This window comes from Anastrepha ludens, chromosome 3 (genome assembly GCF_028408465.1).
Source record: "Anastrepha ludens isolate Willacy chromosome 3, idAnaLude1.1, whole genome shotgun sequence".
NCBI lineage: Eukaryota > Metazoa > Arthropoda > Insecta > Diptera > Tephritidae > Anastrepha > Anastrepha ludens.
In genome coordinates, this window is record NC_071499.1 from 56,549,269 (window position 1) to 56,566,841 (window position 17,573).

The following is a 17,573-nucleotide window of genomic DNA, read 5'->3' on the forward strand; positions in this document are numbered from 1 at the left end:
TCCAGAGCTCTGCGTAGGACGGACATCTTCTATGTTGGTCTTTCAAAATCCCTTTATGCTCAGAATGGTATTCCGAAGTTAACATGCTCACGAGTTCCCTTCAGTTCCTTGAGTTGTGACTACATCTAGGCGAATAATAAATAATCACAGCAAGCGACGTTGTGTATAGGAGATATGTACGTAAATGTTGGATTGCCACTTTCCGCCAAAAATTCTTGCAAAACGAACACGAAATTGTAGGCTGCGTTGAAGTGGAGCAGCCGTTCTAGGCTAGTTCGGATCGCATACGGAAAATGCGCGCTCGGAGCTGTTCTATGGACTAAAACATAAAAGTGCACAGTCACTGCTTGTTCGGGGGTACCGAAACAACTTTCAGCATTGCCTTCATTTCCACATCTTAGACATCCTTGTCTGTTTTGGCTGCTCCTCACCCTTCCCCACCCAGTACTTACTTTGTTTACGAGTCCCAATCCGAGTTATTCAGCCTTTGTTATCGCTCTAAATGCGGGACAGCAAATTCACGTACATGATTTTCGCTCTTTTCTAAGACACTACGGAAAATTTGACTTTCGAGGAACTATACATCTTACACTGTCTTACTCGTCCTCGACTACATACGAACTGCAACATATCGGTATTATATGCTGCTCTTGAGGCACTTAGCCCTCAGTGTAACCCGAGGTGAGATTGTGGAAATAGTCTTTTAGCAGCCTGGCACCAGAAATTACGAGAAGTATTGATACCCACCTTACATAGCTAAAGCTCCGGAGATGGTTTTGGATCTTCATCCGAGGGGGGGCATAAGGCGCTTTGAGGGCTTGCAACCGAATGGATTTTTAAGGGACGACATCCAACTCTGGAGCTAAGATCTTTACCGAGACGGAACATCTGTCAGGCTGAAGTGTGGACAATATTTGTGGCTGCTGCGAAACTGTTACAAGTAGGGCCAACGAGAGGTAATTTAGTCATCTACTCGGATATACCAAGCAGCTTTCTCGACTGTGTTGTTACCCTTGGAGATTGTGCGTGAGGCCATATGCAGACTGAGCGAGTTTTGTAGTTGCAATACTATTACACTTATGTGGCTGTCATGACATCTATGGCAACGAAAATCTGACCTGCGTGCTAGAGCCGGTTGAGTGAAGAGTTTCATTGATGAGGTACAGCTCAGTTACACACAGGTCTGTAATCAGACGACTACTGAAATAGTCTCAACCCCCCCGACTTCCACCCGGGACTGCATTACATCGTGTTCCAGCTGTGATTGGGTCTATTGACCACAATAGGAACTTGCGTTCATGCTCTTTGCCTGGGACTTATGAAAGTTATATGCTAATAATAATAAAATAATAGATGGGCTCAAAAGGAACATCGAAAATACTGTAATGGTATGACTAATACCGTTTTGTCACTATAGGCGTGAGTGATAAATTCAGATGACTATAATTGCCGTCAGTTCGTCTCTAGTCAACCTGCGCGTAAACTCTGCTTCTAAATGAATACAGGCTCAGACGTCATAGCTATCAACCTCTAACTGCTGCTGTTGAAACAATTTCCTTCTTCGCCTTTCTTCATCGAGCTCATTCAGCGAGCGCATCACCAGCATAGTAAACTTATACGCGGCATCCCAACAGTGTTTTGAGCTGCACAGGATGCATATTAGATTAGTCATATAAGGTTAACTCCTCGCACCTTCTTGCGAATAAAGGATAGTGGAATAAAATATGTTTCGCGTGTTCGAGCTCTTCGCGGCAGGTGGGACAGTATCGTGAAACAGCCAGACCAAATCTTTGTATTATAGATAATGTTGAAAGGATCCATGTACAGTCAGAAACTGTGTTAGGTAAGGTCAACCTCTCCAAATCTACGTTGCAACCATGTTTCGACTAGCGATCAGTGGAGAATAAGTCCCATCATAGTTGCCATTCTTTAAGTGTTGAGCTTCGTTGTTCTCGTTTAAGCTTCCTTGACGGTTTTGCGCCTGATCTGTCAAAGAGGTGATGTATTGTAGTTCGCGTGCACAGATATCCAGAGGAATTTTCCCGAAATTTTGCGTCTCTAGATACTGTTCTATAGACCTGTCTGGCATCGATCAGGTGTATATCTCGACTTTGAGACCATATTAATGCGGTATAAAATAAGATGGAGTCTGTAACTGTGGAGAGAAGTCTTCGTCTGGTGCCTTGTGCTCACGCAGGTACTGGTTGACAAACGTTTGCAGGCGGCTAGTGATTGCCGCGGTTACATTCCATGTGGTGCAACCATATAGGAGGACAGATTTGACACTTTTGTTAAATTTGCGGAAATTGGTTTAAAGGTTCATGTTGCCATTTTGCCACAAAGGCGCGAGGATGTCATATGATGAAGTAACTTTGCTAATCCTACACTCAACATCTACCCCAGAGTCGCCTTCGGGGATGACAATGAAGCCAAGGAGCAAAATTTAACTACACTTTCGTTGTGCGCCCATGGCAACCGGCTCTGATGTGGCCTCATTGAGATGCGGTGCTTTGGTTTTTATAGCATTGATCTTGAGGCCGGTACCTTGAAGCTTTTTCTGCATGGCTTGAGTAAGCTGTTTCCGGTCGCAAAGTTTATAAGGTAGTAAGCAGATGACAGCCGCGTATGCCAGGTACCTGAGAAATTGGTTGTTTATCTGCCACTGGATACTTTTATACTGATTTTTATTCCTGAAAGCAGCGCACATGACGTTCTCGAGGACAAGAAGAAACAACATTGGGCACAATACGCATTGGAAAGGCGCAGAAAGCAATTCTTTCTGCAGCACGTAGCAACTAGCGTCTTTGTAGCTCTCCCTTTTCAGGGCAATGAGCTTTTGGGATAGAATCAAAGCTTATCTGGTATGACTCCTCTTCGCACATCAGACCAGATGGCTTCCCGATTGATGCCGTCGAAGTCTTTTTCAAAGTGAATAGAAAACAAATGCAGCTTAGATTTGTACTCAACACATTGATCGATGATATTCCTAAGGGTTTTTAATTGATCGGCATAAGAGAATCTACTGCGACAAATGGCCTGGCACGAGCTTCGGGTGATTTTTTTAGCTATTATCTTTTTAAGCAGTTGATTTAAATAGCTGACGCACGTTTCATGTTTGTTGTTTCACTGTCAAACATCTTCAGTTTGGTCCACAATTTAACCATGAATCGTCTTACAAACGAACAACGCTGGCAAATCATTGAATTTTATTATAAAAATGCGTGTTCTGTTAAGAAAGTTTAAAATCCACTTTTTTATCGAAAAATTGTGTTCAGTGACGAAGCTCATTTTTGGATCAATGGGTACGTAAATAAGCAGAATTGTCGATTTTGGAGTGAAGATCAGCCAGGAGAATTGCAGGAGCTACCAATGCATCCAGGAAAGGTCACAATTTGGGGCGGTTTATGGGCTGGAGGTATCATTGGACCGTACTTCTTCAAAGATGCTGCGAATCGTAACGTAACTGTGAATGGTGAGCGCTACCGTGATATGATATCCAACTTTTTTTTGCCCAAAATGCAAGAGCTTGACTTGCATGACATGTGGTTTCAGCAAGACGGTGCAACATGCCACCCAGCACGCGTAACAATTTACTTGTTGAGAGGCGAGTTCGGTGAACATTTTATTTCTCGCTCGGGACCTGTCAATTGGCCACCCAGATCGTACGATATAACGCCTTTAGATTGTTTTGTGTGGGGCTATGTTAAAGCTCATGTCTATTCAGACGAGCCTGCTTCAATTAACGCATTGGAAGACAACATTAAAGCATTTATATGTGAGATACCGACCGAAACATTGGGAAGAGTATGCCAAAATTGGACTAAGCAGACCATTTGAAGCGCAGTACCGGTCAAGATTTGCATGAAATAATCTTCAAACATTTAATTATATGGACTCTACTATCGATTTAAATAAAAATTTTATGCATTTTTTTGAATTTTACGCGTGTTTTTTTGAAAAACTTTCCTATAGCTCTCAAAAATCACCTTTAGATGCTTCTAGATGGATTTCCAGCCGGTTCAGAATTATGCGTGATATTTGCACTCACAGGCAGCACCTCGAGTTGTTGCGGTTCCTGGGATCTCCTTTTTTTATGACATTGTTGAACGGGAAGCCTTATTGTTTGCTGCTTACAATCATTAACAAGTCAGAATGGTTAAACTAAATTTGCAATACTAAACGGATTTGAATACTCACTTACAAGAATAATTTTTATTTATCACCACAAATTAAGAAATGCTAATGACTCAATCCTATTGCCAATAACGATTATCCACTTACCGACTTATTGCAAAAGCTACAGGAGGCCAACTGGCAACAGGCAGTTAATAAAAAAAACAAAAAAAAAACAAATGTCGAACGCTCCCATTCGTTCATCCAACAAACCATTGATGAGTGTAAAAGGAAGTCGGCAACATGCCACAGCCAATCATAGCAAATTAGCGGCACGCAAAATGAAAATTATTTAAATTATTTACGATTTATGTTAGTACTCATACGTGACACGAGAGCAAGTGTGAGTGTGTGTGTGTGTGTGTGTGTGTATGTAGGTATGTGTATAATTGTTTGTTGTTGTCTCTAAGTGTGATACTGCTAATTTAACATGACGCTTTAGTATGCAACACAGCTGCAATGAACAACTTGCCACATGCATTAAAGCAAGAATAGCAAAAAAAAAACAAAAAACAAAAGGCAAAACAGATAATAAATCAATTGCATGCAGCCAGCAAATACAGTTATTTGTTGAAATGCGAGTTGCAGGAACAATAGGATCAACAACAGGCAAGAAAAACAGCAAACCAACTGTTGCTGTGTTAAATGGCAACAATCAGCAACAGTTTAAGGCCGGCCGCAAAATGAGTCTTGGCTTGAAACAGCTGTTTATCAGTGCTGCTGTGCAGCTGAGCTCTGCCGCAAATTGTGGCAGGTTGCAAACAATATCCGAGTCACAGTGTTATTCTATTATTTATCAATTATTTTTTACCATATCGTACATAAATCGCCAGCTGTTGCTTGCGTTACTGGTTGCTGGAATGGAAATGTACGCAATATGCAACATTTTAGGTTGCAGCACCTACGCAGCGGCCATACATGACATGTTGCATATATAAAGTTTATGTCTAATTGTCTTACGAGTATTTTTAGACCTGCGTGCACATCAAGTAGCCAGCCTATCAAGTTGCAACAAGCAATTTTAAATTGAATTATAGTTACACTTGTTGGGATGCGTGTGGCAACACTATCCGGCGCATTGTTAGCGCATGTTGAGCGAGCAGGTTCAAATGCGTTAGCAATTCAAAATATGCCGGGAAGTTTCAACAGCGCAGTATTAGTTTTCAAAGATGTGCAACATCGCAACAGGAGCCATTGAAAAACCTAATCAGCAGCTGGACACTTGTGGCAGCAACAAGATAGACAACAGAGAGCAGAGCGGCGAGCAGACTGCGCGGCCTTCAGGTTGCAGTGAATGCTGGAAATGAGAAACTTGTTTTTGTTTTTTTTTGCTGCCGCAACAAGTGTTGTTGATATTTGAGCTGCTGCTTCTGCAACTAAATTCTTATCTATCGCAATAATTTAACTAACACATGCAACTGTTTGTGGAGCAACTCATCTTCATGCTGCTTTAGCTGCTTCTCACACAAATGAGCATTTCTTTAGCCCTCTAATGCACAGCCCCAAGCCGCTGCGAATTGAGAGCACGAAAACGTTTTTATGGGTAACTTAAGTGCAAAAATCACGATGTGTGAAGTATTTCGAAAGGTTTCTGCGCAGTCAATTCACAATCTTTTTATTATCAATTTCTATTTAATCTTTTGGCATCTTCGCGCATTCATAGTAAAAAGACAACATCGGCCTTCATACCAAATTGCGCACATTTAACCCTAATGTTAAATCTCTACTCCTATATGGTTCCACCACATGGAATATAGCCGGGGCAATCACAAACCGCCTGCAAACGTTTGTCAACCGCTACCTGCGCACGCAGTTTGGGAATTTTTGGTCTCGTACAATATTCAACTCGGATCTGCTAAAAAAAGCTAACCAGCTTGACGTGGTGACTGAAATACCAAAAAGGCAAGTGGCAGTGGGTAGGTCATGCACCACCTGGAGACGCTCAACATAAGCTGAAGTAAACTCTCCTGATCGTAGGCCGAACGAACTGGGATACAAAGCTCAAAAATCAAGTCCGTTGGCGAAGGGGCGTAGTTGACGCCCTATACTCCAGTAGCAGTTAAAGAAACAAAATAATATAAAAAATAAATAAATCACTGGGAACTCTATAGGGTAGCCTATTGTACTTGACCACAAACCTATAATTTGAGGCTTCTAATGAATATGAGGAACACTTTTTTAATATTTATATTTTTAGTGTTTTCATTTTGATACTTATTTTCGACTCTTTCAATTACTTATTTTTTTGTTTTTTTTTTTTAATTTTTTATATTTAAATTTTTAAATTTTTAATTTTGATAATTTTTTTCCATTTTTAATTTTTTTAATTTTTCCTATTTGTATATTTTAAGCTTCTTAATTTTGATAATCTCTTTCGAATTATTGTGTTTTTACGTTTTCTTTCCACTTTGGACTTTTTTCATATTTTTATTTTTAGTTTTTTAATCTTGATAATTTTTTTGCATTTTTATTTATTTATGTTTTTATATTTATATTTTCACTTTTTTATTTTTTTTAATTTTGGTAATTTTTTTCGAATCGTTTATTTCATTTTTGATTTATATTATTAAGTTTTTAAATTTAGCAATTTTTTCTAACTCTCTAATTTTTTTATATTTATATTTTTACTATTTTTATATTTATATTTTTATATTAGTATTTGACTTCGATAATTTTTTTCTACCTTTTAAATTTTTTACATTTATACTTTTACTTTTCTTTTAATTTTTTTATGTTCATATTTTTAGTTTTTTAATTTTGATAATATTTTTGGAATCATTTATTTTGTTTTTTGGATTAATATATTTAGCTTTTCGATTTTGCAAATTTCTGTTCCATCTTTTAATTTTTTTATGCTCATATTTTTAGTTTTTTTATTCTGATGTTTTTTTCGAATCATTTATTTTTTATTTTTATATTATTAGGTTTTTAAGTTTAGCAATTTTTTCTAACCTTTTAATTTTTTTATATTTGTATTTTTACTTTTCTCTATTTTATTTTTTTTATATTTATATTTTTGGTTTTTAATTTTGATAATGTTTTTCAACCCTTTTATTTTTTTGGATTTATAGGGTGGTTAAGTTTCAAGGGCCGGAGTTGATTTTGAATGAAATAAAATTGTTTTAGGAAATTATTGTCATTTCTCTTTATTATGATAATATTCGTATAACTCAATTGAAATATGTTATTGGCATGAAATAAATTTAATTCGGCGGCACACCTCCATTCAATGGTCCAAATTTTCGATAACGCTGGGGCATAATTGAGGTTATATGCCGTTAATGTGCTGAATTATCTCATCCCTTAGCTCTTGAATTGTTGCTGTCTTATCGACGTACACCGAATCCACTGAGGTGAAAATGTGCCTCATCACTGAAGATGATTTTCTTCGAAAATTGGTCATTCACTGTTGCCATTTCCTGCCACCATTCTGACCATTGACGACGCTTGAAATGGCCAAGAGGCTTTAGTTCTTGAGTCAATTGCACCTTGTAAGCGTATAAATGCAAGTCTTTAAGAATAATGTTCATCAACGACGAGCGTAAGAGGTGCAATTGTTGGGCACGACGACGAGTTGAGGTGGACAGCTCTTCAACCACACTATCGCGAACAGCAGCAATATTTTCTGCAGTACCAGCTGTACGAGCATGCACTGGTGTTTTCACATCTCCTACAGACCCGGTTTGCTCAAACTTTTGCACAATTTTTTCGATTATGCATTTTGATTTGAACGCCCGTTTTCATAATAAGCCTGAATAACTTTAACGCGTTGTCCGATTGTGTGGCTTTCCATGATTCAAATTGAACTAGTCTGGAATTGAAAAATGTCAAATAAAGTGCAGAAAGAAACTTGACGCTTAGGTGTGGTTCACATTCAAGAACAGCCCTTGAAATTTAACCACCCTTTTGATTATTTTTTTCTACATTTTGAATTTTTTTATATTTTTACTTTTACTTCCCATTTTTTTTTATTTTTTTATGCTCATATTTTTAGTTTTTTAATTTTGATAATTTTTTCTAATCTTTTAATTTTTTTATATTTATAATTTTACTTTTTTATTTTTTTTATATTTATATTTTTACTTTTTTAATTTTGGTAATTTTTTCCGAATCTTAGTTTCGTCATTTTTATGGATTTTTCTAGTTTTAAAATTTTGCTTATTTGCCCACTTATGTTTTTTTTTTTTGATATTTGCGGCTTCCATGAGCTGCACTAAGACCTCCATCTAGCCATAGCCACACGCCCTATATATATTTAAAAAAAATCGGATGATTACTTTTGAAAAATCGTCCTCCATATTGGGCTCATCATTTTGAATTTTGAAAAATTACCTTCAAATTAGTACTCAAGACTTTAAAAACCCCTTCTCATGAAGTCTCATGAAAATCTACCAATGGCTTGATATTTTCACCACTTTTGAAGTGTTATAGAGGAGAAACTAATCTACTACCTTGAGGATGATTAAAGCTAATAGTTTATTGGATCATACCAGATTAATTGGTGCTTACACCCGAACTTAGATTTGCTCATAATACGTGGGCAATTTTCAGATGCACTTTTCTGCGTAAGAGTTGCGTTTTGTACGCATAAAAATGCTTACTCGCTATTTTTACGCATCGTTGGAGCTTAATCTCAAAGGTAGACTTTGAACACACATAGCCAAATGTTTAAAGGCGATATACAAGTATGTATCGCATGTTGTGATGGGCAAAGTCTCCATATCTTGACTGCCGCTAAATACAATAAAATCATCAGCACTTGTATTTAAAATAAATAATTTTTCTTAATGGAAAATAGGCGGTTTTCATAGATAATTCTACTCTGAGATTTGTTTATTTTTTTTTTTTTTTGAGACATAAAGCACTGCATCCTTTAATTTTTAATATTGAATTTGAGCACTTCCTCAGGTTTTCGATTCCACAACACTAATGAATTTAGGGTCCCACCACCCAGGTGTGGTTGAATCTTCGCCTTTACTTAGGCTAAAAAAGTTCACTAAAGAAAACATCAACTGCGTTTGCTTACCATTTCATACATAAGAAAATGCTCCGATGAAAATATTATAAAACTCTAAATGCATGGATGCACAATGGATGCAACAGGCCCGCGAATACAAGGAAAGCTCCAAGTTCAGAAGGACCTGCCTGCATTTGGCATTAACAACTGACCCAACTTTGCTAAGCACAGCAGCAACTGGCGAAGTCCCAAGCCATGACAAAACAGTTGCGGAGCCACAAAGGAATAATATATAATAAATATAAATAACAATAAAAATAATGTAAAGAAAGTATGTACAGAAAGTATATGAATGAAATTAACGGCCGGCGAGCACATTCACCTACCCATTTTCCAAAACCTGCCCTACCAGTTAATAATTTTTGACGTGACACAAAGTTTAATTATAACTAAATCATTTTTTTTTTTTCATTTTATTGATGTTCGGATTTATTTTAATTTATCTTTCTTTTGTTCATTAAGCTCTTTAAGCTCCTCCGGCGCAAAACAGTTTCTAACTAATTTGTTATGCAATTCAACAATTCAACTATTAAGCAAAATTCGCTTGCTTTAATTGACTTTATCTGCTAGCCGAACCAAATTATTTTTAATTAAATAATAAACTAATAAATACAATAAAACTGATTTAAGCCTCAACACTTCCTTGTCAATCGCATCTTAATTGAAATTTCGCTAAACCTATTAAAGGCATGAATCCAAAGCAATTTAGCGGATTTTAGCGATACGAACATGCGATATGCGATTCCTATACGATTAATTATTGCTCGACTCAACCACTGCCGACTCCGAAACAGCATGAAATTTCTACAACCATTAAAATCAATGTGGCTCCAGATAAAGCTGGCGTATTTCAAGTAGAATTTTTAACAATCAAGGAAGCCTACAAAGCCATATCTAACAGCATGCAGCTGGAGCCAATATAGACAGGCTGCTATAAAGACAGAAGGACGGAAAGAAGGAACTCACGCGCTCAGTCAATGATTCAATATCACTCTAGTATGGGTTTCAGACCACAAGAAGATCGAGGACACGAACTATCGACTTATGTCATGTATGGTAGAAGAAATGGGGTTACAAAAGCGTACCAAAGACCCCACAACGCTGAGCGGCGGACGACCCAACAGCTCAAGACTAACTGCGGTTCTTACAGATCACTGGTTAAACATACCACACTACATTATATCCAGCAGTTGTAGAGAAGTGGGATAAGGGAAACTCCTGTTCACTGTCTTTGCAATTGTCCGGGCTAATCAAGAGCTTTTAGCAAATCATTCCTCAAAAGTATTGACGGAATTTTTCACTTAGAATTATTGCCCCTGCTTCTCTTCCTAGACACAACGAAGTCGCTGTAGGAGGTAGAACTTGTGGAAACTCAACTATCAAAACAACAGAGAACTATAGTGACTACAGGGACTATGAAGAGTCTTTCAGACCAAAAAATACTGCTACTCAAGCAACTACAGAAAGCTATGATTCAGAGGTAATAATGGACTTAGCTGCGGCTTCGGTAGTCTAGTATAAGTGCACTAGCCAGCCATCCCAGAGGTTGTGGGTTCAAATCCCACATAAAGCACGGTCCTCGCACTTTTCCAAACATTCTTTATAAATATCTCATCTCGCCCGTCCTAATGTATGGCGCAGGAGCAAGAACGATGGCAACATCTGATGAGACGTCCCTTGGAGTGTTTGAGAGAAAGATTCTGCAGAAGATTTTTGGATCTTTGCATGTTGGCGGCGGAGAGTATCGCAGGTGCTAGAACAATGAGCTGTATGAGCTTTACGGCGATAAGGACATAGGAGAGCGAATAAACTTCCAGCAGCTCCACTGCCTTCTCGAACGTATGGATACAAAAGTTCCTGCTCCGGGGATTTTCGATGTAGGTTATAGCTGAGTGAATGTAGACCTTCTCTTTCCGTTGCAATCAAGTGGATTCCAGTGGAAAAGGACTTGGCTACACTTGGTGTCTCTGGCTGGTGAGAAAATAATTGGCGCGCTTTGTTGAACTCGACCAGTCACCGGTAGACGGTTCCCATATCAATCCAGAAGAAAAAGAGTGTAAGATGTAGTAATTGAATTTAATTAAAACTTCATTAAAACTCAGATCTAATAATGAATGCTGCGAATAGAGGTCAACTAGAAAGAAAATATGTACAGACTCAAAGCAACTTTCTTGAAAGTCGCCAAGGAATAAAAAAATTGCATTAAACTTAGCAAGCAATCAACGTTCATATGAATATTTTAGTTCATAAGTTTTTACCCGCATTTTAATTGCTTCGCTTTATTAATTGGCCAGCTGTAATTGCTAATATCAACAACGTTAACGAATGAGTTTTATGAATGGTGACAACCAGAGGCGTTTACGTACACCAAAGTGCGCCACTAAAAAAGAGTTTAATTGTGATTTGGATTTGATCGCGGAATGGTAAACTTTTTGCATAAAAAAAGCATTTAAAAACAAATGTTGCATTGGCGTGTGGCAATAATTGCAAACATTAGCAACAGCAACAAAACATAGTTACTCATGTCTGGCATTTAGCAGTGACGGTGGCAATGGCAGTGATGTAGGTTGTGCTGTGGTGGCAAGTGAGATACGAAAAAACAGCAACACGATGGCAACAAGGACGGCAAGAGGGGTGAGAATGGCAACGGCGACGGCTTCAAGCTCAGCTACAGCCATGGCATTGGCCATTGCAACGTCAACAACATTTCAAATAAAAATGCTTTAAAAATAATGGCAAATAATATTAAACGACATTCAATCAACATTCCTGGACAGCAGTAATTGTGGCCCAGCTCGCCAGCCGTCAGTGGTAACAAGTTGTGACTGCAACTGCAAATGTTGCAAATGCTGCTGCTGTAGCTGCCACAAGATGAAGTTATTAAAATTGCAGCCAAATGCAGCATAGGAGGAGCAGCAGAGCAACTAAGTATGCGTTTATTAAAGTTACGGTTGTTTTGCTATTGCCGTTGTTGTTGTTGTTGTTTTAGTTTGTGCATTGTAAGAGCACAACTACAACGCACAGTGGTCCGACCAGAAGGCGTTGGCGGACAAAATTCAAAAACTCATTCAATTAAGCTGAAAATATATATTTAGGCGTATTAAGGATCAGTGATGACGAATCTGACCTTAGTTTTAGCAAATTTTAAATTCATTGAATGCTATAAATACATTTTTACTTCGTAATTAGCTGGTAGGTTCGTTTTTACATTTTTCACGACCCCAGAGAGTACCACGTGGAGGTTTACGGTAAGGTTATTCTCTCCTCATTTTTTTTGTTTTTAGATTTTTTTAATTTTTTATTTTTTTTTTTTTTTATTTTTTTTTTTTAATTTTTAATTTTTTTTTTTATTTTTTAATTTTTTTTTAATTCTTAATGTTTTTTATGATTCAGAATCCTCGGTTTCTCATGAGCTGTTTTCTGTGGCTGGATAATTTTTCAAATTTAAAACGCAAGAACCTTCTTTGAAAATGGTTTTGGCTTATTTTTCGGAACCTTAGTTTTTGATATTATAACTACATCTGATGAACAAAGCAAAGCATTTAATAAATCTGTCATTATGTCAGTTCTCGACATTTTTCGTGTATTGTTTTGTCTAAAATTTTTCAAATCCTTATTGCGTGCTTCCTGAGCCTCTGCGGAGAGTTGGCCAATAGGCAGCAAAGCATGTTTAATAATTAAACTCCCATGAATTAGTTGTCTCTTAATGCTGATAGGGTCTGTGATGTCTTTTTCTGTCTTTTACACAAAATTGCATAAGCCATATGTAACGTTTTGCCTGTGGGTAAATGCACAAAAGCTACATTATTTTTAATTTGCGCAACTTTGCGCAAGAGGTTTCAGTTTGAGAACATAGCTGAAATATGTGGCTACATCACTCATGTTGATTTCAAGTGGACCGGTGTGGACCACTCGTAAAAATGATCTTTAAAAAAAAAATTTTCGAAAAATTTTGAAATTTCAAAAAAAAAAATTGGATTTTGTACCACAACTTATGAGAATTATTACTGTTTCCGTTAATATATTCAATTATCTTGTTTTTTTTTTAAATTTGGTTAACAATCAAATGGTAATATTTATTTGCAGACATGAAAATGAAACTCTTGTATGAAGTACGATTTGCATACAATTTCATGTTTAAAGTCAAAAAACTACAATGAAAAATTTTTTAAATTAAGTAATATTTTCAGGAAATCTGCCTTGAATATTTAAGAAAACATCTGCATTATCAAATTTTTTTTTTCAAAAATGTTGAAAAATTGAATTTTGTCCGGCCACCACTGTGCAACGTCGAGCTCGGGCAATCATTCTGTCACGTCACAACATTGAATTGTATTGCAACATGAATATGTAAGCTTCTCCATCTTTGTTACCAGAAGTATTAGCGCTGCGGGTCGCTGGCAGTGGGCGAAGGTCAGTTATATCTATCAGTTAAATGTACTGAAAATCGTCCACAGGCCTTGCAGTAACTCTAGATTACTTAATATAATATACGCAAGGGGTGCATAATTAATCGCCCTTTGGCAAGATTCAATTGGAAAATTGGTCTTAAAATCAACGAAGATAAGGCGAAATATATGATGATGTCCAGACAAAATAAACCAACATCAGGCAAACTGAAAATTGGCGATTTTTCTTTTGAAATCGGCGAATCCTTTACCTATTTAGGCTTCAAACTGAGTAGAGACAATTCAATGAGCCTCACCATCGATGAAAGAATTCTAGCAGCGAACAGATCGTATGCATCGTTAACGAAACTCTTCAAATCAAAACTACTAAAGAGACAATGCAAATTGACACTGTATAAAACCATCATTAGACCAGTATTGTGCTATGCAGCTGAATCGTGGACGCTAATTGAAGCAGATAAAACAAAACTGCAAGCCTTCGAACGAAAAGTACTCAGAAGAATTTTCGGAGCAATCAAAGATCACGGCGAGTGGCGGATAAGATCGAACGACGAGCTAGATCAACTGATAAAGGGCGAAAATGTTATACGTTTCATCAAAGCGTAGCGGTTAAGATGGCTGGGTCACATTACAAGAATGGACGGTACGAGGGCGCAGAAGAAAATCGTAGAAGCCAGAGCGTTCAACACTAGAGCAAGAGGAAGCCCGAGAACAAGATAGACCGACGAACTAGAGGACGACATCAAGAAACTTAGTATAACGAACTGAAAAAAAGTCGGAAGCGTTCGAGACGTATGGAGGTCCCTCGTGCAGCAGGCCAAAGCTCACAAAGAGCTGTAGAGCCAAAAGATGATGATGATGGGAAGATTCATAATTTTCGCTTATGGCGTCGTACGTTAAAGAATATTTGTGAACTAGACAGCTGCAGTAGGTAAACAGACAAACAATGGAGCGCGTAAAGGTCAAAAAAGGATTTCCATTAATCAAAAAATTTGTTTGTTTTATTAAGTAAAAAAGTTATTCAAACACAAGATTAGACAATAAAGACATAGGATTAAATGAGGTCATGCGGATGCCTTACGATGGTGCGAACAGACAAACCTATCCTGTAGCATAAAGTAACGAAAAGGCATTCGTGTAAATATTTATTGCTCAAGGTGGTCAAATACAATTTCTTGATCCAAAGATGGTTTTGATGCTGAAAGTTAAATTAGCCTGGACGGCACAAATTCTTCTGGAAGTAGGCAAAACAGATCATACTGCGACAATCCAGGGTTTATCGCAATCAAAATCAATGATAAGTAGCTTTAACCTAAACCGATTTAAAGATTGTGTGGAATTAAATAAGAATGATTTTAGAATATTCCCAGAAGCTTTTACCGGGTAATGCAGATTAAATAATAATATTTCTAACCTCTGAATATACTCAAGTGGAATTTGGAAATTCGGTTTTATGTATTGTTCGGAAAATATAATCTTTTAAGAGGTTATATACAGTTAGAAGGCCAAAAATGAGCGAATTTTCCAGAATTTTTTCTGAGCAAACTTTTAAATTTATTGACCTAAAAATGTGTACACATATTATGTTATCTTTCAGGAGTACTTTAAGACTTCTTCTTCTTAATTGGCGCGATAACCGCTTATGCGATTTTAGCCGAGTTTAATAAAGCGCCCCCGTCGTTTCTTTCTCGTGCTAACCGGCGCCAGTTGGACACACCAAGTCTAAGTCCTTCTCCACCTGATCTTTCCAGCATAAAAGAGACCTTCCTCTTCCTCTGCTACCACCAGCTGGAGTCGCATCCGGACGACATGACCCAGTGAACGTAGCCGCTGAATCTTTATTCGCTGCGCTATGTCTATGTCGTCGTAAAGCTCATACAGCTCATCGTTCCATCGCCTGCGTTATTCGCCGTTGCCAACGTGCAGAGGTCCAAAAATCTTGCGCAGAATCCTTCTCTCAAACACTCCAAGCGTCGCTTCATCGGATGTTGTCATCGTCCAAGCTTCTGCGCCATACGTTAGGACGGGCATGATGAGAGTCTGGTACAGTGTTAGTTTTGTTCATCGAAAGAGGACTCTACTGCTCAATTGCCTATTTAGTCCAAAGTAGCACTTGTTGGCAAAAGAGATTCTACGTTGGATTTCAAGGCTGACATTGTTATCGGTGTTAATGCTGGTTCCTAAATAAACGAAGTACCGGACAACCTCGAAATCATAACTGTCAACAGTGACGTGGGTGTCGATACGCAAGTGCGCCGACTGTTTTTTTGATGACAGGAGGTACTTCGTTTTGTCCTCGTTCACCACCAGACTCATTCGCTTTGCCTCTTTATCCAGTTTGGAAAAGGCAGAAATAACAGCGCGGTTGTTAAGGCCAATGATGTCAATATCATCAGCAGACGCCAATAATTGTACGCTCTTATAAAATATTGTGCCTGAGCGATTGAGTTCTGCGGCTCGTACGATCCTCTCCAACATCAGGCAAAGAAGTCACACGACACCGACTCACCCGGTCTGAAACCTCGTTTGGTATCAAACGGCTCGGAGTGGTCTTTCCCAAATCTGACGGCGGTGCTGGTGTTGAGCAACGTCATCTTGCAAAGCCGTATTAGTTTTGTGGGATACCAAATTCAGACATCGCGGCATACAGGTACCTCTTTTTCGTACTATCGAATGCAGCTTTGGAATCGACGAAAAGATGGTGTGTGTCGATTCTCCTTTCATGGGTCTTTTCCAAGATTTGGCGTGTTGTAAATATTTGGTCGATGGTAGACTTTCCAGGTTTAAAGCCACACTGATAAAGTCCAATCAGTTGGTTGACGGTGGGCTTCAGCCTTTCACACAATACGCTCGCTAGGACCTTATAGACGATATTTAGAAGCCTAATCCCGCGGTAATTGGCACAGATTACAAGATCACCCTTCTTGTGGATTGGGCAGAGCACACTTAAATTCCATTCATACTTTCATCCGACCATATTTTGCATAGAAGCTGATGCATGCACCTTACCAACTCCTCCCGCCATGTTTGAATAGCTCAGCCGGCAGTCCGTCGGCGCCCGCGGCTTTGTTGTTCTTTAGCCACGTTATCGCTATTCTCACCTCGTCATGGTCGGGTAGCGGAACGACAATTCCGTCGTCAACGATTGGGGTATCGGGATCTTCACATTCTCTGTGACATGCGCAGCTATCACTATTTAGCAGGTTCGAGAAGTGTTCCCTCTATAATATAAGAATGCCCTGGATGTCAGTCACCAGATCGCCGGCTGTGTTCTTACAGGAAAACGCCCTCTGTAAGCCGCCGAACTTTCTGGTAGAATTTTCGGGCACTGTTCCAATGGCCAGATTCACAAGCTCCATGCACTCTCGTATTTCGGCCTCTCGTTTCTTCTTTCGGATAATACGTCTCTCTTTCTTTCTTAGCTCTCTGTAGCGATCCCACATGGCTCGCGTTGCGCTCGGTCGCAACGTGGTTGCATAAGCGGCCTTCTTTCTTTCTGCGGCAGCATAACAGTCCTCGTCGTACCAACTGTTTTTTCGGGCTTGCCGGAATCCGATTTCTTCTTCGGCGGCGGTACGTAGGGAGCGAAAAAATGTTACTCCATTGCTCGTGCATGCCGGTTTGTTGAGGAGTTCTCTCCGAGAGCAGGAGTGAAAGTCGAGTGGCGAATCTTTTGGGCTGTCTGTTGTGATTGCAGCTTTTCGACGTTGAACAATCTTTGCGTAGGTAGATGTGCGTTTTTTGCTGCACAGAGGCGATGTTGGGTCCTCGAATCGTACGTACATCTAATACACTAGAAGCGTGTTCTCCATCTATCACAACATCATCAATTTGGTTTCGCGTTTTTCAATCAGGAGACAGCCAGGTAGCTTGGTGTATCTTTTTATGTTGGAATCTGTTGCTGCAGACTACCATGTTTCGGGCCCTGGCGAAATCGATCAGCCTGTGTCCCTTTCCGGATGTTTCGTTGTGCA